At 44.3% G+C, this 22,540-nt stretch overlaps 1 protein-coding gene across 2 annotated transcripts in view; it reads left to right on the forward strand.

Moving 5' to 3' along the window:
- The first annotated feature begins 143 nt into the window (after positions 1-143).
- Positions 144-22,540, forward strand: part of LOC139553272 (alpha-(1,6)-fucosyltransferase) — a 118,313-nt gene continuing 95,916 nt past the window's right edge. The window contains exon 1 of one of the 2 annotated variants that reach the window (XM_071365418.1): positions 144-313. The gene's annotated coding sequence lies outside the window, so the exon portion shown is untranslated. The remainder of the gene's footprint in view (positions 314-22,540) is intronic. The other variant, XM_071365417.1, reaches the window with a different exon arrangement.

Consider the following 22,540-nt stretch of genomic DNA (forward strand, 5'->3'; position numbering starts at 1 on the left):
CCATATAAAAAAAGGTGTAGAAGACAATTTCGTTCAATAGGTTCAAATGTGGAAAATAACAACGCATCAGAAGACTGTGTGCGGCTCGAACCGCTCATTGAATTGACTCGAGCATGCGCAATGCAGCTCTGTCAATTCAAGAAGCCCCAGTAGAGGCCAAGCAGAGCAGAGTGACTACTCGGGCTCGCGTAGCAGTCTCCCTTCCCAGTTCCTGTTTCCGCCTTCAGTCTTCAGACAGCTTAACAACTCAAAGCATCATCGTCAGGCAGAACATAGACCTTGAAGAAATCCAAGCTTTGCGAGATAAAGCCCGGTAAGACATTTTTCCTTACTGTGTGTGCAGAAAACGAATAGGAATGTGTGTCTGCGCCGACTCCTTTATCCCTCCATCCCTGGCCTGTTGCTATTTGCCTGCTTCGACCGCAGCCGAGAGGTAACAAAATAGCGGACAGGGATTCACGAACGAGGCTCCGTTAGAATTCCTATCGTCCTTTTCAAATTCAAAGGCGTTTGTGCATAGGAATTTTGTCGGAGGTTCATTCCTTAATTTTTGCTACTATGTGCATAACGGTTATGTTAAAATGGTATAAAGTATGACAGCGACAATTCAGACGACAGGCAGGGACAATAAACTGCGATTTCTCTCCCATATTAACTCTAAACGAATGCAGTATTGAAAGAAAACGCTCACATTTGTGAAGCTTTCTTATAAACAAACGAAATACTTAGCCAATGTTTTTTTGTGGCTGTATCGACTGTTATTTTGTGAAGTCAGCTTGCATCGGCGGCTGCTCCCTTGTCCATCGTGCTGTGTCGAATCAAAACTCATCTTGAGCAGCCCTGCTATTTTTCAGACATTGGTTGAAACCGATGAAAAGTCGCCTACCTAATTTTGGATATGCATTCTGTTGTTTTTGTTCAGATGATCCACCATAAACAAAATAGTTGAGTAATACGCCTATAACACACACACACACGCACGCACGCACGAACACACACACACACACACACACACACACACACACACACACACACACATATAATGTGTACATTGTTTACGTTTAGTTTTCGGCTCAACTCGGTAATCATGCTATGCAAATGATGTTTTGCATTGTTATGTGTTCTCTCATGTTTTTATTTCTTGACTACAGTTACCATATACCACACACAGTAGGCTTAGTATTAAAAAAAAGACTTCTGATAGTTCATAGATAGGTCTATTTGCTTGTGCACATCTTACAGACTTCCCTTTTGAACTCAATGAAAACCCTTTAGCCAGTTATGGCCAACATTGGCTCACAGCTGGTTGATCTGAAATAGGATGTCTTGAGATGTAAACATGCAACTAGGGACTGGAGCCCAGTCACCCTGCCTGGGCCATCTGTGGGATAATAGCCCTAGAATGACCCATGAATCCTGATACATTACTGTGTGAATAGTATAATGTAGTAGCAGCAGGACTATTATAGTGGTATTAGGCCTTTTAATGCTACAATTTTGACCATTTCACGTTATTGATGTGCTACGACTATAAAGATATGATAGCATTTCACAGATTCATTTGTCTTAGAGAATTGAGATGGTATTCAGCTAATTCAAATGACCTGCTTTGCCAAGCGTGCAGTAATTATGAGCTATGTAATGTGAATGTCTCGTCCTGTCCTCTGTTTGGGGTGATTGCGCAGAGTTGAATTATATTAACAAGGCCTTTGTATGCACAATTGGCCAATTCATGAATCTTGAATTCCAATTTCCATGTTACGATTCTCTCTGCCACGTTACAGACATAATTCATTAAGTAAAACCACAGCGATGACAGATAGGCTACCACCACATTTTGATTTAAGGTTTCACAATGAGTTATTTTTTAAATAAATCATCTTACATATTCAAGTCAAGGGAAGGCGAGAGGACGGGAAGGTTGAGAGACAACAGTGTGAACTTTTCACCTTATTTTAATTGTTCCAAGTATGTGTAGTGGACATCATGGACACTATTGTAATTGCTATAAGCATATCATAGGACTTCTATAGGCCTACCACGTAAACAGTTTAATTTATTCCTGTAGGCAATAGAAGACTGATGAAGACTCTTCATGCTAGATTTATAATCATGTTTCACATGTATTACAGATGTAGGATCTTACTTTGAGCCAGTTTCCTACAGCAGAAAAATAATCCTACAGCAACAGGACATGTGTCACGTTCGTTTAGAGATGGATTGGACCAAGGTGCAGCGTGGTAGGCGTACATCTTTCTTTTATTTAAATGACAGTTAAAAAACAACAAAATACAAAGCGAACGTAAAGCTACATGCAGTGCAGAAAGCAACTACACACAAACAAGATCCCACAAACTAAAGGTGGAAAAAGGGCTGCCTAAGTATGATCCCCAATCAGAGACAACGATAGACAGCTGCCTCTGATTGGGAACCATACCTAGCCAACAAAGAAATAGAAAAACTGAACTCTGGACTGTAGATCGTCGCCGTAGGAACCAGACCATCGATCGTTGCCAGAGGAACCAGACCGTGGATCGTCTCCAGATGCTCCGGACCATGGATCGTCGCCAGGGACTCCGGACCGTAGATTGTCGCCGGGGACTCCGGACCGTAGATTGTCGCCGGGGACTCCGGACCGTAGATTGTCGCCGGGGACTCCGGACCGTAGATTGTCGCCGGGGACTCCGGACCGTAGATCGTCGCCGGGGACTCCGGACCGTAGATCGTCACTGGAGGCTCCGGACCGTAGATCGTCACTGGAGGCTCCGGGCCACGGATCGTCACCGGATGCTCCGGGCCACGGATCGTCACTGGAGGCTCCGGGCCACGGATCGTCACTGGGGGCTCCGGGCCACGGATCGTCACTGGGGGCTCCGGGCCATGGATCGTCACTGGGGGCTCCGGGCCATGGATCATCACTGGGGGCTTCGGGCCACGGATCATCACTGTAGGCTTCGGGCCACGGATCATCACTGGAGGCTTCCGGCCACGGATCATCACTGGAGGCTTCGTGCCAGGGATCATCACTGGAGGCTCCGTGCCACGGATCATCACTGGAGGCTCCGGGCCATGGATCATCACTGGAGGCTCCGGGCCATGGATCATCACTGGAGGCTTTGTGCCATGGATCACCACTGGAGGCTCCGGGCCATGGATCATCACTGGAGGCTTCAGGCCATGGATCATCACTGGAGGCTTCGTGCCATGGATCACCACTGGAGGCTCCGGGCCATGGAGGCGCATTGGAGGCCTGGTGCGTGGAGCCGGCACAGGGCGTACCAGGCTGGGGAGACGCACTGGAGACCGGGTGCGTGGAGCAGGCACAGGGCGTACCAGGCTGGAGAGACGCACTGGAGGCCAGATGCATGGAGCTGGCACAGGATATACTGGGCCGTGGAGGCGCACTGAAGGTCAGGGGCGTAGAGCTGGCACAACCCGTCCTGGCTGGATGCTCACTTTAGCCCGGCAAGTGCGGGGCGCTGGCACAGGACGCACTGGGCTGTGAAGGCGCACTGGAAACATAGTACGTAAAGCCGGCGCAGGATATCAAATATCAATTTGGCGTACTGGAGACCAGGAGCGCACCGGGCTGTGAATGCGCACTGGAGACGTATCACCGCATAACATGGTGCCTGAACGGTCACACGCTCCTTAAAGCGAGTGCGGGGAGTTGGCTCTGGTCTGAAACCTGGCTCCGCCAACCATCCCGTGTGCCCCCCCAATGCCTCCCGTGCTTGCGTCGTGGTCGCGAACCCTGGTGTCGTCGTTGTTCCTCCCTCGCTGCCTCCGTCTGCTCCCATGGAAGGCGATCTTTCCCGGCCTGGATCTCCTCCCACATCCAGGATCCCTTACCGTCCAAGATCTCCTCCCATGTCCAGGATGTCTGCTCCTCCCGGCCACGCTGCTTGGTCCGTTTGTGGTGGGATCTTCTGTCACGTTCGTTTAGAGATGGATTGGACCAAGGTGCAGCGTGGTAAGTGTACATCTTTCTTTTATTTAAATGACACCAAAAAAACAACAAAATACAAAACGAACATAAAGCTACATGCAGTGCAGAAAGCAACTATACACAACCAAGATCATACAAACTAAAGGTGGAAAAGGGCTGCCTAAGTATGATCCCCAATGAGAGACAACGATAGATAGACAGCTGCCTCTGATTGGGAACCATACCCGGCCAACAAAGAAATAGAAAAACTAGAATGCCCAGCCAAATCACACCCCGACCTAACCAAATAGAGAAATAAAAAGGCTCTCTAAGGTCAGGGCATGACAACATGTGAATTATTATGTGGATCATAATTGATGGACATTTTTGTAGGGGTTGATACATTTTTGGTTAGGGCGAGTCAATTCTGAAATTCCAAAGTGGAAATGACAAACTATAAAAGCCTTTTTAAAACTCAAAACCACTGCAAGAAAATTCTCAGTAACAAAACAGTGATCAATTTAAGATCCTACACACTGCTAACCCTAACCTTAAATTAAGACTAAAAAGCACATTTTTGTTTTCCTACATTGTTTATGATATAGGCCATTTTGACATTGCAGTTCTGCCTCCAGGGCAAGACTCATGACAATAAGCATCAACCTGTAATTAGGCCAGGAGAGCTGTATAACTAACAGTAACAATTAATTTGATGTGAGTGCTCTGCTGCTATCCAACACTTGCAGGAATTTAATCTCATGCTTTGTTGAAGTAGCCACTGCACCATTGTGTTCATACTAGAAAAGCTTTTATGTTATTGAGATTTAGGATCACTTCCTTTCAAAACTCTACACTTGAAAAGGTCCTCCAAATGATAAACATGTAAAGGGATAGGCTATATGATAGATATATCCAGTTGAGGTCAGAAGTTTACATACACTTAGGTTGGAGTCATTAAAACTCGTTTTTCAACCACTCCACAAATGTCTTGTTAACAAACTATAGTTTTGGCAAGTTGGTTAGGACATCTACTTTGTGCACGACACAAGTAATTTTTCCAACAATTGTTTACAGACAGATTATTTCACTTATCACAATTCCAGTGGGTCAGAAGTTTACACACACTTAAGTTGACTGTGCCTTTAAACAGCATGGAAAATTCCAGAAAATGATGTCATGGCTTTAGAAGCTTCTGATAGGCTAATTTACATAATTTGAGTCAATTGGAGGTGTACCTGTGGATGTATTTCAGGGCCTACCTTCAAACTCAAACGTGCTTGACATCATGGGAAAATCAAAATAAATCAGCCAAGACCTCAACAAAAAAAATGTAGACCTCCACAAGTCTGGTTCATCCTTGGGAGCAATTTCCAAACGCCTGAATGTACCACGTTCATCTGTACAAACAATAGTACGCACGTATAAACACCATGGTACCACGCAGCCTTCATACCGCTCAGGAAGGAGATGTCTCCTAGAGATAACGTACGTTGGTGAGAAAAGTGCAAATCAATCCCAGAACAACAGCAAAGGACCTTGTGAAGATGCTGGAGGAAACAGGTACAAAAGTAAAAAGCCAGACTACGGTTTGCAACTGCACATGGGTACAAAGATCATACTTTTTGGAGAAATGTCCTCTGGTCTCATTAAACAACAATTGAACTGTTTGGCCATGATGACCATCCTTATGTTTGGAGGAAAAAGGGGGAGGCATCTCAAGACATCAGTCAGGAAGTTAAAGCTTGGTCGCAAATGGGTCTTCCAAATGGACAATGACCCCAAGCAAACTTCCAAAGTTGTGGCCAAATGGCTTAAGGACAACAAAGTCAAGGTATTGGAGCGGCCGTCACAAAGCCCTGACCTCAATCCTACAGAAAATTTGTGGGCAGAACTGAAAAAGTGTGTGAGCAAGGAGGCCTACAAACCTGACTCAGGTACACCAGCTCTGTCAGGAAGAATGGGCCAAAATTCACCCAACTTATTGTGGGAAGCTTGTGGAAGGATACCTGAAAAGCTTGACCCAAGTTAAACAATTTAAAGGCAATGCTACCAAATACTAATTGAGAGTATGTAAACTTCTGACCCACTGGGAATGTGATGAAAGAAATAAAAGCTGAAATAAATCATTCTCTCCTATTATTCTGACATTTCACATTCTTAAAATAAAGTGGTGATCCTAACTGACCTAAGACAGGGAATTTTTACTAGGATTAAATGTCAGGAATTGTGAAAAACTGCGTTTAAATGTATTTGGCTAAGGTGTATGTAAACTTCCGACTTCAACTGTAATATGATGACATTATTAGTTTTAACAATGTAGAGTCCATAGAGATGCATGCAGTACCTGTCACTCCATCACACCTCCTCAGCAGTCAGCACAAAAACATCAGTCATCTTGAGTGTCAACAGGAGTACCTGGCAACAACCAGACACACCTACACACAGAATAACATACTCTACAAGTATGTTAATGATAGCTTTGTCTGTTGTTTGCATCAACCTGGGCTTGGGTTGATTGAAGCCTTGGTTTCTGGAAATGTTTATGCGATCACCTGTGTGCCCCAACAGTGTTAGTTGTTATTAGATGTGTGGCGAATAGTCGGACAAAACGAGTATCGTAAACGGATATGGGCAATTTTCTGGATACGTTTATAATCCGAGTATCTTTGGTAATTATCTGTGGGGAAAAAATATATACATTTTCGAATGCCAGCCAGCATCTTTCTAATGCCAGTCAGTCAAGTGAGGTGCTACGGGGTGTAAATAAGTCAACTGGCTAGTTTGCTTGTCTGTAAAGATAAGGGCGGGCTGTGCGTTGATCCTGCTGCTCTGATTAGATAGAGTGAAGCTGTATTTCTCTGTCCACTCACTTCACCATTTCACCCAATCACTTTCACTTCTCTTTTTCGGTCTGGTCATTCAGACTGCTGCTGCCTCCTGTTAGCCTGCTGCTATGCTAAATCAAATGGCAAGGACGTTTGTTATCAAGCTATCAATGTGCATAATAACTCACAGGCGCGGCGAGGGTATGGAGAAAAAAAATATGAAACATCGATGCGCATTCTGACTGATAGCAAACCTCTCTGCCCGCTGCAAGTTGAGGAGACACAGGTCAGACACACACACACACCTCCATGGCTCTTAATCTGCAGCTTGTTTGGTCTATAAACGTGCAGGGAGATAGATATTTTGCATATTAAAACATTTCATTTTTTTCCGATCACGACTATCATCCGATCCGATCTGACTATCAACTGTCAATTTACAGATACGAATACAAGTATGGTCATGTCGGCACCCCCCTAGTTGTCCTGTTCCAGATATGATCACACTTTAACCACCTGTATGAGGTCTATGATCTGTATGAAGTGTTTGTGACTGATAGCTGCAGTGACTTACAGCCGTAGGCTGAAACTTTGACAATGAATGGTCTTCTTTATATCCCCTTGTTGTTTGTTTCCTATAGTATTTAGATCTGGGCCTAGGGTATATGCATTCTGGCACTGTTCACTGTGTTATCTAACGAGTCTGTCTTATAGCCTACATTTCATTTAGATAAGATAGCAGAGGTCCAAGAGGCCATTGTTGCCTTCTTGCCTAGTTCGCAAATGGAATAATCATGTTACTTATTACTTGGAAGCTCAGCAAGCTTTGTTTGTGAGTAGCATGTGTGAATTTAGTTGTAACAATAGACCAGCAAATACATTTTATTTTCCATATCCTTGTTCTGTTCTATTCTGAAAAGTTGAAAACATCATGTTTGTTGTAGGAACGAGCTCCGGTGTCTCTGGGGTAGGGTAGCTGAAATGTAACACATCTCATTTGGGTTAGCTGTAAAAGTCTGTAAACCTGTCAAAGTGTTTGTTTGTCAAACATTACCATGGAGACTTGTGTTATCTATCCTCTACAACATTTTGGTATATTATTTTTGACGATATATCGCAATATTATTTTTCTGCTAGTTGGCTGTACCCGCAACAAAACTCCAGTATGTTTCCTCCATAGCTTGTTCCCCATCTTCTTTTTAAACAGGGAGCCAATTTGTTTTCAGCACTTACTTCCATGACTGTTTTCTCATTGCTCCCTCTTGTCCATCTGCGGCAGACATATGGTGAGAAATATGTTTGGAACATCGAAGCGCAATAAAGTGATCGAGTTGCAATACATATAGAATTGTGAGAACTGCAATACATATTGTATCGGCACCTAAGTATCGGTATAATATCGTATCATTTGGTCCCTGGTCATTCCCAGCCCCATACATGTGGCTTTCTCTAGTCTGCAGCCTACCAGTGTGACCTTGGCGTGCACATCTCCATCGTCTCAAAGATCCGTATGTCACCACAGTCACCCAGATGGCTTCAGCACAGAAGAACCACACACAGAGATGGATGTACACACACACACACACACACACACACACACACACACACACACACACACACACACACACACACACACACACACACACACACACACACACACACACACACACACACACACACAAATAAGGTCTCATTCTCGTCTTTGGCACCCCTTTGGTCCGGTGTCTTACTATTCCCACTGAACATAGTAGAGCAGGATTGTAAGACGTCTATTGGAGGGCTGTGTTAAAAGTATGGTGTCATGTATTCTCACTGGGAGAGGCTCCTGTGCTATCTTAACTTTGCTGACTAAGAGTCCATATATTTTATGACTGGATGGAGGGATGGTGTGTGGGCTTGGCTATGTTAGTCATTGAATGGACAGAGGTAAAACATTAACTTGTGACCGTGGTATGACTCTAAAAGGTATTCTGCTCTAGCTGGGGAATTGCTGCTGATACTTATCCTTCAAGGTGTTCCACACAGGGTTAGCGGGAATAGAGTAGAGGACATCTACAGTACCTGAGCCTCAGTGGAGTGTTGCCAGGTGAAATGAGCCTGTGATGACTGCTGTAACGGAGAAGCCTCTATATTCTCTCATATTACATGGCAAACGTAAGCCGATCAACCATAACTGAATATGTTGCGAAAGGAAGTATTGGTAATTACTACTGATTGCATTGGAAATCTTCGAGATCATCAATTGACAGTTCAATGAGGTGGTTTTGATTGACAACACTTCAGAGAGCCTTAACTATACAACCCCCCTTACACACACACTCCATTAGTCTCTTTATTTCTCTCTCTTTCTGTACCCCCCTCTCTCCCTCCCCCTCTGTCTCCTTATCTTTCTCTTTCATACCCCCCTCTCTCTCCCCTCTTATCTATCTGCCTCCACATCCTCCTTTCCAATGTTCCAATGTTGTCGATATCCAGTGACAGCTCTCAGTGGGTTTCCATGGCGATGCCGGCAAAAAGGCAGGAATAAAGAAGTGCTGATTAGTTTTAATGATAGTGTCGCTTTTCCTTTCTTTCTGTTTGACTAGAGAAAATCTCTCTAACAGGTGATTTTGTATGACGTGTAAGAGGAAGAGGGGTTGGTGCGTGTGTGTGTGTGATGGATGATAAACTGAGAAGTGACAGAGAGGGAGGGGCTAATCACACAGGCTGGGTCTCTGGCAGAGACCCTATTTGTAGCGCACACAACTTTACACATGATGAACGCTCTCTCTCTCTCTCTCTCTCAACTTCAATTCTATTCCATTTGCGTTATTGGCATGACGTAACAATGCACATATTGCCAAAGTGTACTTTGGAGATTAAGTGATACATTTACAATATTAACATAATTAAAATAATAATAATCAAGATTGTCACTGGAACTCTCTCTCTCTTTCTGCCCAGTAAGATGTGGTGAAACCTCACCAAGCGCAATCTTGGCATCTGTATTATTCATGCAGAGAAAGCAGAGATGATCGAGCCATCATGCCTCATCTTACAAGAGACCCGAGAGTGTGTGTGTGTGTGTGTGTGTGTGTGTGTGTGTGTGTGTGTGTGTGTGTGTGTGTGTGTGTGTGTGTGTGTGTGTGTGTGTGTGTGTGTGTGTGTGTGTGTGTGTGTGTGTGTGTGTGTGTGTGTGTGTGTGTGTGTGTGTGTGTGTGTGTGCGCGCGCGCGCGCGCGCGCGTAGCCAGTCAGTGTGGTTGTCCCCATCGGTCCTGACCGTCACAGTGCCCACGGCCCAACAGGGACTTTTGATCAGCTATAAATAAATCTCTCTCTCTCCCTGGCTGCAGTGTGGAGTCAAAACTGCATCCCGAATGGCACCCTATTCCGTATTTAGTGCACTATGTTTGACCAGGGCTCTGGTAAAAAGTAGTGCATAATATAGGGAATAGGGTGCCATTTGGGACACAAGCAAAGTGAAGCGTCCTTCATGCAGCTGCCTGGAAGCAGCTCTGCTCTGCTCTGACATTACCAGGCAGCGACAGGGGAATAGAACAACAATCCTCACATGACCTGCTCCTGCACAGACTGGCACTTCTTCATTTATTTTACTACATAAAGAAATGCATGCAGGTTTTACTGCATGCATTTACAGGCAGGCAAACAGGCCAGAAGCTTGCAGCTAGTGTACTTAATCAGTCATAATACTGAAAATACTGTGTGTGTGTGTGTGACTTTCCTAGACACGCTTGGTCAAAGCGAGCCCCCCCCCCCCCCCCCCCCCTTCAGAGTCCCCAGGGGTAAGACTTGGACAGTCTACTCACAGTTAGAGAGAGAGAGGGAAACTCACTCATAACAGTCACCTCACAGTCACACATGGGCAAAGGGAGAGGGAGAGAGAGAGCTTTTTCAAATTGACGAAAGTTCGAAGAAAGGCATCGGGATGAAATTTCAATTTACATAATATGTATGTCCCCTGCCGTGAAAGGGTTTGGATGATGTTCTTTGGGCGATATACCATATATACCGAAGGTATGATTTTCAGTACTGCCCCGGCCCCCCGCTTTGTGAGGGCTGCGGGCGTGCGTGCTAAGTTAACTATCTAAAATGTGGCAAATCAATTATATCCAGCTCAGGGCTCCAGCTGTGCATTTGGTTTGCTAACTTGCTAGCTTAGTGGCTAGATGATAAGATCAAGCTTCTGAAACATTCAATTCCTCGATGGATGAAGATCCATGTTGCCTGAATAGTTTTGTGTGTCAAAATTTTTTAAATAATAAGAATTCTTTAACTCTTTAGAACCCAATAGAATTTTTGAATGCTGCTGTAGATTACTGAGCATTTTCAAGCTAAAGCAAATTTTCTCACACTTTTCAAACAAACAGACATGACTCAAGAATAACAAATTAAAAGAACAAATGAAGATTACAAGTTAACTTAGTTTAAAAGAGCACAACCTCTGCTTTAATATGACACAACATTCATGTCTGCATATCCTCTCAAGCTCTGTCAGGTTTGATGGGAGCGTCGCTGCACAGCTATTTTTCAGGTCTCCAGGTATGTTTGATCGGGTTCAAATCCGGGGTCTGGCTGGGCCACTCAAGGACATTCAGAGACTTGTCCCGAAGCCACTCGTGCATTGTATTGGCTGTGTGCTTAGGGTCATTGTCCTGTTGGCCTTTAGCCGTACCCTTATCCTACTCCTCCTCTGTTCCTCTGGTGATGTAGAGGTTAACCCAGGCCCTGCAGCCCCCCAGCATCACTCCCATTCCCCAGGCGCTCTCATTTGTTGACTTCTGTAACCGTAAATGCATTGGTTTCATGCATGTTAAAATTAGAAGCCTCCTCTTGAAGTTTGTTTTCTTCACTGCTTTAGCACACTCCGCCAACCGGGATGTCCTAGCCGTGTCTGAATCCTGGCTTAGGAAGGCCTCCAAAAATCCAGACATTTCCATCCCTAACTATAACATTTTCCGACAAGATAGAACTGCCAAAGGGAGCGGAGTTGCAATCTACTGCAGAGAGAGCTTGCAGAGTTCTGTCATACTATCCAGGTCTGTGCCCAAACAATTCGAGCTTCTACTTTAAAAAATCCACCTTTCCAGAAACAAGTCTCTCACCGTTGCCGCTTGTTATAGACCCCCTTCAGCCCCCAGCTGTGCCCTGGACACCATATGTGAATTGATTGCCCCACATCTATCTTCAGAGTTCGTACTGCTAGGGGACCTAAACTGGGTCATGCTTAACACCCCGGCCATCCTACAATCTAAGCTAGATGCCCTCAATCTCACACACTATCAAGGAATCTCCCAGGTACAACCCTAAATTCGTAACCATGGGCACCCTCTTAGATATCATCCTGACCAACTTGCCCTCTAAATACACCTCTGCTGTCTTCAACCAGGATCTCAGCGATCACTGCTTCATTGCCTGCGTGCGTAATGGCTCCGCGGTCAAACGACCACTCCTCATCACTGTCAACGCACCCTAAAACACTTCAGCGAGCAGGCCTTTCTAAACGACCTAGCCCGGGTATCATGGAAGGATATTGACGTCATCCCGTCACTAGAGGATGCCTGGTTGCTCTTCAAAAGTGCTTTCCTCTCCATCTTAAATTAGCATGCCCCATTCAAAAAATGTAGAACTAAGAACAGATATAGCCCTTGGTTCACCCTAGACTTGAATGCCCTTGACCAGCACAAAAACACCCTGTGGCGTTCTGCATTAGCATTGAATAGCCCTGCGATATGCACCTTTTCAGGGAAGTCAGGAACCAAAATACTCAGTCATTTAGGAAAGCTAAGCCTAGCTTTTTCAAACAGATATTTGCTTCCTGTAGCACTAATTCCAAAAAGTTTTGGGACACTGTAAAGTCCAGCTTACCAATCACTGTACCTGTACACAGCCAATCTGTAAATAACACACCCAACTACCTCATCCCCATATTATTACTTACCCTCTTGCTCTTTTGCACCCGAGTATCTCTACTTGTACATCATCATCTGCACATTTATCACTCCAGTACTAATGCTAAATTGTAATTATTTCGCCTCTATGGCCTATTTATTGCCTACCTGCCTACTCTTCTACATTTGCACACACTACATAGATTTTTCTTTTGTATTGTGTTATTGCCTGTACATTTGTTTGTGTGTAACTGTGTTGTTGTTTTTGTCGCACTGCTTTGCTTTATCTTGGCCAGGTCGCAGTTGTAAATGAGAACTTGTTCTCAACTGGCCTACCTGGTTAAATAAAGGTGAAATTAAAAATGTCAAAATATTGGTGGTGTGCTGCAGAGATGGTTGTCCTTCTGGAAGGTTCTCCCATCTCCACAGCGTAACTCTAGAGCTCTGTCAGTGACCATCGGGTTCTTGGTCACCTCACTGACCAGGCCCTTCTCCCCCGATTGCTCAGTTTGGCCAGCTCTAGGAAGAGTCTTGGTGGTTCCAAACTTGTTTAATTTATGAGTGATTAAGGCCACTGTGTTCTTAGGGACCTTCAATGCTGCAGAAATGTTTTGGTACCCCTCCCCAGATCTGTGTCTCGACACAATCCTGTCTCGGAGCTCTACGAATAATTCCTTTCGACCTCATGGCTTGGTTTTTGCTCTGACATGCACTGTCAACTGTGGGACCTTATATAGACAGGTGTGTGCTTTTCCAAATCATGTCCATTTAATTGAATTTACCACAGGTGTACTCCAATCAAGTTGTAGAAACATCTCAATGATGATCAATGGAAACAGCATGCACCTGAGATCAATTTTGAGTCTCATAGCAAAGGGTCTGAAAACTTCTGTAAATAAGGTATTTCTGTTTTTGTATTTTCAATACATTTGCAAAAATGTCTAAACTTTCTTGATTATTGACCAAATACTTATTTTCCACTATAATTTGCAAATAAATTCATCAAAAATCCTACAATGTGATTTTCTGGATTTTTTTTCCTCATTTTGTCTGTCATAGTTGAAGTGTACCTATGATGAAAATTACAGGCCTCTCTCATCTTTTTAAGTGGGAGAACTTGCACAATTGGTGGCTGACTAAATACTTTTTTGCCCCACTGTATATAGTGTATAATATAGTTTCTCTGTTGCACTGTGGGTAGTCAGAAGGCTTTGCTCATCACTTAGTACTCACACAATTCTGGCACAAAGTCACAATGTACTGGCACAGTGTCATTCAGCATTTCAAGTAAGCGCAGTGCCAACTACAGTTGGGCCCCACCCTCGGCTGTTTGTCTCGATGCCTTTGTCACATAGAGGCCTTGTCTCTGAAGACAAGCGAGAGGGGGAGCGAGAGAGAAGAGGGAAAGACAGGGAGAGTGCGAGAAAGAGAGGGAGGAAGAGGGGGAGAAAGCTGGAGAGAAAAAAGGAAGAATGGTGTAAGAGAGTTCTGAAGCAGTGAGGGGTGGTGGGGGGCGAGGGGGGGGGGTGTAAATTAGCCTTGTGTTTCTGATGTGTCTTGCTGAATTCTCTGTCCTCGCTCTCGTCTCCTCCTCTGCGTCACTCAGCAGTGACTCGTATGGTGATGTAATGTAATGCGCTGCCTCGGCTCCACTGGAGCATGTGGTGGAGGGGATCCATAGAGCCTTGTGGCATTCTTTCTAACGTTCCAGTCTAACATTCTAACAGTGTTCTAATGGCCTCTCTGGGACAATTAAGCACCTCAGAAGCCAAGCTCTTAGAGCTGTTAGTGCTTCTGTGGGAGGATATGCACTGCCAGGGGCAATGGCTGGACAGGGCGGGCGAGTGAGTGGGTAAGGGAGAGGGGAGGGAGGGAGGGAGGGAGGGAGGGGGTGTGTGTGTGTGTGTGTGTGTGTGTGTGTGTGTGTGTGTGTGTGTGTGTGTGTGTGTGTGTGTGTAAGGGGGTTTCAGGTCATGTTTAGCTAAGGTTATGAAGCTGGTCAGATCTGAGTGTGTTAGGTCAAACGAGGGTAAGCCAGGGATCCAGAGATGTCTTTGTACCTGATCCAGGTGGGCTCAGGTAGGTCCTCTGTGTGTGTGTGTGTGTGTGTGTGTGTGTGTGTGTGTGTGTGTGTGTGTGTGTGTGTGTGTGTGTGTGTGTGTGTGTGTGTGTGTGTGTGTGTGTGTGTGTGTGTGTGTGTGTGTGTGTGTGTGTGTGTGTGTGTGCCGGGATTGTGCTCAATTCAAGAGAATGTGAATGCCTCATAAATACTTGAATTTATTTGAATTTGAATTGAAGTAGTAAACAGGATACAGAATTGCAATTCAAATTTGAATTAAAGGAAATAGAATTGAATTCAGTGAAATTAAATTACATTTACTCAACTATCAAGACCCAGACCCTGTGTATCGAGACCAAGATCCAGCTCGAATATAAAGACAGAGACCATGAGAGCAAGATTACATCTCTGGTTCATATCCATATACAGTGCCTTCAGAAAGTATTCAGACCCCTTGACTTTTTCCACAGTTTGTTACGTTACAGCCTTATTCTAAAATGGATTAAATCGTTTTTTCCCCTCATCAATTTACTCACAATACCCATAATGAAAAATAGGTTTTTAGTTTTATTTGCAGATAAAAAAAAAAAATTCAAAACAGAAATATCACATTTACATAAGTATTCAGACCCTTAACTCAGTACTTTGTTGAAACACCTTTGGCAGTGATTACAACCTCGAGTCTTCTTGGGTATGACGCTACAAGCTTGGCACACCTGTATTTGAAGAGTTTCTCCCATTCTTCTTTGCATATCCTCTCAAGCTCTGTCAGGTTGGATGGAGAGCGTCAATTCACAGCTATTGTCAGGTCTCTCCAGAGATGTTTGATCGGGTTCAAGTCCGGGCTCTGGCTGGCCCACTCAAGGACATTCAGAGACTTGCCCCGGAGCCACTCCTGCGTTGTCTTGGCTGTGTGCTTAGGGTCGTTGTCCTGTTGGAAGGTGAACCTTCGCCGCAGTCTGAGGTCCTCTAGAGCAGTTTTCATCGATGATCTCTCTGTACCCTGCTTCATTCTTCTTTCCCTTGATCCTGACTGGTCTCCCAGTCCCTGCCGCTGAAAAACATCCCCACAGCATGATTCTGTCACCACCATGCTTTACCATAGGGATCGTGCCAGGTTTCCTCCAGATTTGAGGCTTGGCATTCAGGCCAAAGAGTTCAATCTTTGTTTCATCAGACCAGATAATCTTGTTTCTCAAGAGTGCTAGCTGATTAGCGTCGCTAGCATGCTAGCTAGCTAATGACAATACACCATAGTCGTGGGTCCGCTAAATCAAGCAAATGGAACTGAACTCATGACAAAATCATGTTTTGACATTGTAGTGGCAATTGATGTCATGGTTGTTTTGTTTTGTGCTTAGCGACATTGCGAATAACATATTTTTGGCATTAAACTATGTATCTAATCCGATTTCCAGAACGCAGTAGTTTAACCCTCAAGTTGAGCCTGAGGCATTCAAAAAGAAGCCATGGTTGGTGGAAATATAATTGGCTATTCTAAGCACGAAGGGTTAATTAAGAGTATATGAAAATTGTTTCCACAGAAAAGTGATATATTCTCTGGCATCTGGAAGTGTAACGTAACGTAGCAGGTGTAAAAGAAACATCCGAAACTAGATCCCTCACGTTCTGGTATTGACGAGAAGAAGAAAAAACGGTCAGCTCTTCTGCACTGTTCAACCAATCCAGTAAATGCAGAGGAGGTGTTAAGATAGAGTGTCGCCTTGTTAGCGTCCAAAAGTGAGTCTCGTCACAGGGTGCCTTTCCATTTCCCCTGAAAACCAGAGCATGCTCTGGTTGTTGGGGACTCGGCATAGGCTACTGGAAGACCAGATTCAATACAATTCTCATGTTCTATGACTGTGCGTGTGTGTGCGAGTGTGTGTGTCTGCCCAATAGGTCAATGCACTGAGTGCAACAGTGTCATGGTTACACCTGTGGAGCAGGAACAGAGGATTTCTCCACTAAGAGGATTCTTCAGGATATGACTGGATTGGCCTGATTGGATTTCACCAACCGCTGATTCGTACCCTGAGTCTTCCACTTACACCTACCTCACAGTAGTACAGTAGACTACTATATTATACACCTTCAGTACAGTAGACTACTATACTATACACCTTCAGTACAGTAGCACTGTAGCCAACTCTACAGTACGTGCTCTGTTTTCTCTCTCTACTCTTGTCTGTAGTGGGAAGTCCCATTTTGATAACATAATTGAACACTTTTTTAATTACATTTTAACAGCACTGATTCATAGCCTGCCAACACAGCACAGTAGCACAGTACTCTTTTATACATGCTCTGTCTACTATGAGTGTGTAATGGTCCCACACCCCCAGTTTGACAACATACTGTATCAAGAATGTTTTAGTTTGTTTTCTGAGCAGAGTGGCTGCACTCAACGGGCTAGTTCAACATTTTGGCAATTAAATACTTTTTTCTGCTTACCCAGAGTCACACGAACTCATGGAAACTATTTGTATGTTTCTTGCCGCATGCAAGCTTCTCCTGTAGACTTCTAGTCGTTGGTCTAACGCTGGTCAGCAATGGTTCCAGGAACTACCTCTAACTTCCTTCGTACTGGACACGCAGACATACACATTCTATCCATGAGTTCATCTGACTCTGGGTAAGTAAAAAAGGGACAAAATGTCGAACTATCCCTTTAATAAAAGGCATAAGTTGACGCACACCCTAAAAGTGTTTGTAGAAGTGCTGACTCCCTTTAAACATCATTGTGTTCAGTGTCGAGAATGTGTCCATCATCCATCCCACGTATCCCCAGCTGACTGGACTGTACTGTGGTGATTGTGTGTTGCAGGCTGCGGAGTGCTGGGTCAGAGCTCTGGAGCTAGCCAGTCGCAGTTGACTGGGCCTGCCTGTCCCTTATATATTTTTTCTGATGGCTGTGGCTCCCAGAGATTTGAGTGAGGAGACAGAGATCCAACAGAGGGGAGACAAGGGCCAGAGCCCACAGGAAGCTCAGGCAGTTCAACAGGAAATTCAGAGTCTCTAGCCTTGAGTCTCTATGTCAGTGTAGAGAAGACAGAGAGGAAGCGCAACCTCCGCAGCCTCTAGTCTGACTTTCTATCTTTTGTTTGTGCGTCTGTGTCGTGTAGGTTTCACTTTCTCTATCTCTTTCTATTGCTCTTTCGCTCTCTTTCATTGACCTCAAAGCCAAAGCCAGGCCACTGGTCCTTAAATACTCCTCCTCTCACTCTCCGCCCTTTCTCTGCTCTCTCTCTCAACTGTCTTTACTGTCTGTCTCACCACCTTTGGAAAGCTGCAAAGACAGGTAGATATAATTTGACATATTTACTGATGTTCAATGCCTAAGACATGGTCTGTATACAATGGCATGGGTTGTCATGGTTTTCAGGCTTGTCCTGTGTTTATCTCTTTTCCATTTGTGACGTTGAAAATGTCCCTTGACTGTTTTGATACACCTACTGGAGAGCTCTTCTTTGTCTACACCCATTCAGCATTGTTCACACCCATCTCTTTAAGCATTTACATTGGTTTGTTTGCTAAACAGAGTGAGTTAGGTAGTGTAGTAAATGACCAAAGATTTTAAAGACTAAAAGTGTTGAAAGTAGTAGCAAAAAGTAGTAGTAAAAATACATTTTGGCCTATATCCTAACCTGGCTTTTGTACAGGTCATGCTGTTCTTCATATTACCGTCTCTAGTAAACACATACTAAATCAAATAAAATTTGATTTGTCACATGCACACACCATACAGGTGTAAACAGTACAGGGAAATAGTCACTTGGCACAGTAGCAATATCAAAAGTTTCCAGATAAAAATATTGTATACATGTTTTATAATTATTAGATGATTCTTACCCAAACGTACTTGTCTAAATTGATGGGTAATGTGAAATAAATTCTATAACCACCCCCCAGACACACCTGCCTAACTTGATGGGTCATGTAATCTTCTGGCGAAGTGGAGCCTTTTGTTTAGACATTTAGGTAGCGAGTTACCTGGCTAAACAATGACCCATAATCCCAACCCATGCAGTACATACGAATTGTCATAACTAGCCACCTTGCATGACATACTGCAGTATGAATCTGCAGGTATTTAAAGCTAACCAACTACGTTCAATGTTAGTTAGCTAGCTAGCATTAGTCTATAACTGTCAATGAAAATGGTTTCTGAGATATAAATATTATTACTACACAGATTATATACGTAACCTTAGCTAGCGAGCTAGCAAGCTAACGGTCGCTAGCTAGCTAACAGTACACTTTAACCTGCAATGAAAACAACTTTCTGACCAAATTTGAAATGCATAATATCTGAAAATGTAGCTAGACTCGTCTTACCAGTATACATGGATGAACGCATGTTTAGCCCGTTGTGTCAAGTCACTCTGGTTCACACTGACCGTGTGCAGAAAGTAGTCCATCACAACTTTTCCCCACTGATCTTTGTCAATAGTGCCTGCTAAATTCAGGCCAGCAATGTTGTTGAGAACAGTAGCAAAACTTTTGTAGTACTCCATGGTTAACGTTATATCTTTCAAAAAAGCCGCAGTAGCATGGACACATACTGAGCTGCTCATGTTATAGACAGAAGCATGCTACATGACAGACCAATCCGAACGACCAATCCGAACTCCTCTATGGGCATGTCCAGCCCATCCATTATCTCAGGCAATCATGGCTAGCAGAAAGGTTCCTGTGTTTTTACGTGGCTAAACCAACTAGGCTCGTAATTCAACAATTCTATTCGTATTGACAGATGGCATACACGTTTGTTATTAAGGCATATGAAAGTTCACATGCTCCAGAAGACATTTCTATCTCAAAAAAGCTTTTTTTGTTGTTACTTTTTACCCCATTTTCGCTCCAGTTTTGTGATATCCAATTGGTAGCTACTGTCTTGCCCCATCACTGCAACTCCCGTAAGGTCTCGGGGGAGGCGAAGATCAAGAGGCATGCGTCCTCCGAAACGCAGCCCTGTCAAGCCGCACTGTTTCTTGACACACTGCTCGCTTAACCCGGAAGCCAGCCACAGCAATTTGTCGGAGGAACAGAAGTCAGCATGCATGCGCCCGTCCCGCCACAAGGAGTCACTAGAGTGCAATGGGACAAGGACATCCCTGCCAGCCAAAGAGATCCCAGCGATACAGCCAGGGATTGAACCAGGGTCTGTAGTGACGCCTCACTGCGATGCAGTGCCTTAGACCGCTGTGCGACTCGGGAGGCCCTTCAATTTTTATATATATTTTGTATTAGGTTCAAATCCCTCTCCTGTGATGTAGTGGCGTGCAACATACGCCTAGCTTCCTGAAACAAGTCACATTTTAACCAAACTGATCCAAACCTGAATCCATTTATTTTTTGTCACCTAGCTTGTTTATTTGTTTATGAGTGTAACTGTACTGTGCTGATGGCCAGGTGTGTGTGTGTGTGTGTGTGTGTGTGAAAGAGAGAGAGAGAGAGATAGAGAGGTCCAGGTGTGTGACTGTGGTCCCCGCTGGCATGTGCCTCAGCTTAGCTACCTGGCAGCCAGGCCCTGGCACTGCTGGAGGCTGACGCTGTCACGTCAGGTAGGGTGGCTCAGGTGTGCCCCACACTGTGACGAGCTCACGCCACAACATCAATGACAAGAACAAAGTGGATAGGGTTGCAAATACGATTTGACAAACATTTTTTAAAAAGGAAACATTACTGGTGACACCTTGAAGTTTTGGAGACTGCGTCGCATTTTCTAGAGTAGAGATTTACAGTTGCTAATTAACTGTAAATAAGCTAATTGTTCCACCCCACAGTTAGCCAAGACGATTAGCTAGTTAGTTAAAGTGGTGCGAAGAAGATTAGCTAGTTATCTAAAGTGGTTTACAGTTCGTTAGCAATCACTATTTTTTGCTCTTTTGTGACGCATCTTCGTGCATGTTTACTTTCCATGTTATATTCCAGCAACTTCCCCCAAATTCCCAGGTTTTGTAGAAATCCTGGTTGGAAGATTCCCAGAATCATGAGGTAATAAGCAGGAAATCTGTAATCCTCCAACCAGGACCTCTGGAAGACCTGATTCAGTAACATGGGATGAGAGGGATGGAGTAGGTTTGACCGCAGACGGCTGCACAAGCTCATAGTGTAGAAGTTAAGGGCTTGTAAGTAAGCATTTCACTGTAAGGTCGACAGCTGTTGTATTCGGCGCAAATACAATTTGATTTAAAGTGAGAGGAGTTAGACTTATTGTGCTTTCTCCATCATTAACATGTTAATGGATTGGGTACACTATATTACATGCCAGGTCTTCCTCGTAAAAGTCACCTGACCTCAATGGGACTTCCTGGATATTTAAAGGTTAAATCAAATCTGTTGTGACTAACTGACTGACTGAATGAAAAGACTGTCTGGCTCGCTGACTAACTGGCTGAATGACTGGCCTCAGTTTGACCAGAGGCACTACAGCTGTAATTTTAGCAACTGAGTGGAACACCATGAGTAAAACCATTTATCATTATCACCGCTGCGGCTGCTGTTTTACTGAAATAGAGCACTTTTGGTCAAACCACTACAAATGTGGTGTATTTTTATGTAATCGAAATCCCTGTTCTATGTTCTATGAACAAACACTTCTCTCTCTCCCCCACCTCTCTCTCCCTCTCTCTCTCAACCACAAGAGTGAGGCTGAGCCATTACCATACGCCGTACACACAGATTCATTTTATTTATTGCAAATTACGTTTCCAGTAGTGTCACTGTTTGTAACCATACTTCAGGAGGTAAATGGATTGTTGTTCCCTTCAGTAATGCTGAGTTGAGACAGTCAGACTGTGCTGAGTGTTGATCCCTTCCAGAGGTAGAAAGGTAAGGCAGCGGCAGAGGATATGATAGATGAGGAAGAGGCAGACGAGAGAGGAGTCAGCGAAGACAGAGGCAGCAAGAGGAGGAGGCAGAGGAAATGACAGAGAAAGTGAATGCTGTGCAGCCATATGTCACCAGGCAAGACTCCCCCCCCCCCCCCCTCCACTATCTTTTCTCTGAGCTATTTCAGAGTGTAAGGTACTGCTTGGGCTGGGCTTAGAGACAGCTGAAAAGACAGAGACAGAGGAGAGACAGACAAACAGCCAGCCAGCCCCCCCCCCCATTCCTCTGCTGATTAATTGTTTGGTTAGTGATGTGTGCTATTCTACTCTCGCTAGCTCTCTTCTCTCTCTCCCTCTTTCTCTGTCTCTCTCTCTCTCTTTATTGCACTTTCTCTTCACTTTTACACCCTCTCTATCTCCCCTCCGTTCTCTCATTTTCTCTTTCTCTTCCTCCCCCTCTCTCTCCCTCTGTCCCTTCCTCTCTCTCCCCTATCTAAAACACAGTGTGTGTTGTGGAATGAATCCAGTTGTTATTGTAGTATGTTGACCAGAGCTCAGACATTCTTCACTACCCACATGCTGCTCCTAGGAGAGACGATATAGGACACACACATATGTTTGTTTTACTATCCTTGTGTGGACCAAACTGATTGATTCCCATTCAAAACCTTATTTTCCCTAACCTTAACCCCAAAACCCTGACCCTAAACCTAACCCCTAACCCTAATTCTAACTGTAATTGTAGCCCTAACCCTAAAATAGCCTTTTTCCTTGTGGGGACTGGTGAAATTACCCCACTTGTCAGAATTTTCTGACTAAGGATAATAAAACCAAAAGCACACACACACACACACACACACACACACACACACACCGAGGGCGCCTCAGGGGGAGTTGGGATATGCAAAAAAACACATTTCCATTTCACACATGCGTATAATACACACTATGTGTGAAATAGGACAAATATAAGCACCCACATAATTATTATTATTACAGGGGACAG

This window comes from Salvelinus alpinus, chromosome 25 (genome assembly GCF_045679555.1).
Source record: "Salvelinus alpinus chromosome 25, SLU_Salpinus.1, whole genome shotgun sequence".
Taxonomy (NCBI): Eukaryota; Metazoa; Chordata; class Actinopteri; order Salmoniformes; family Salmonidae; genus Salvelinus; species Salvelinus alpinus.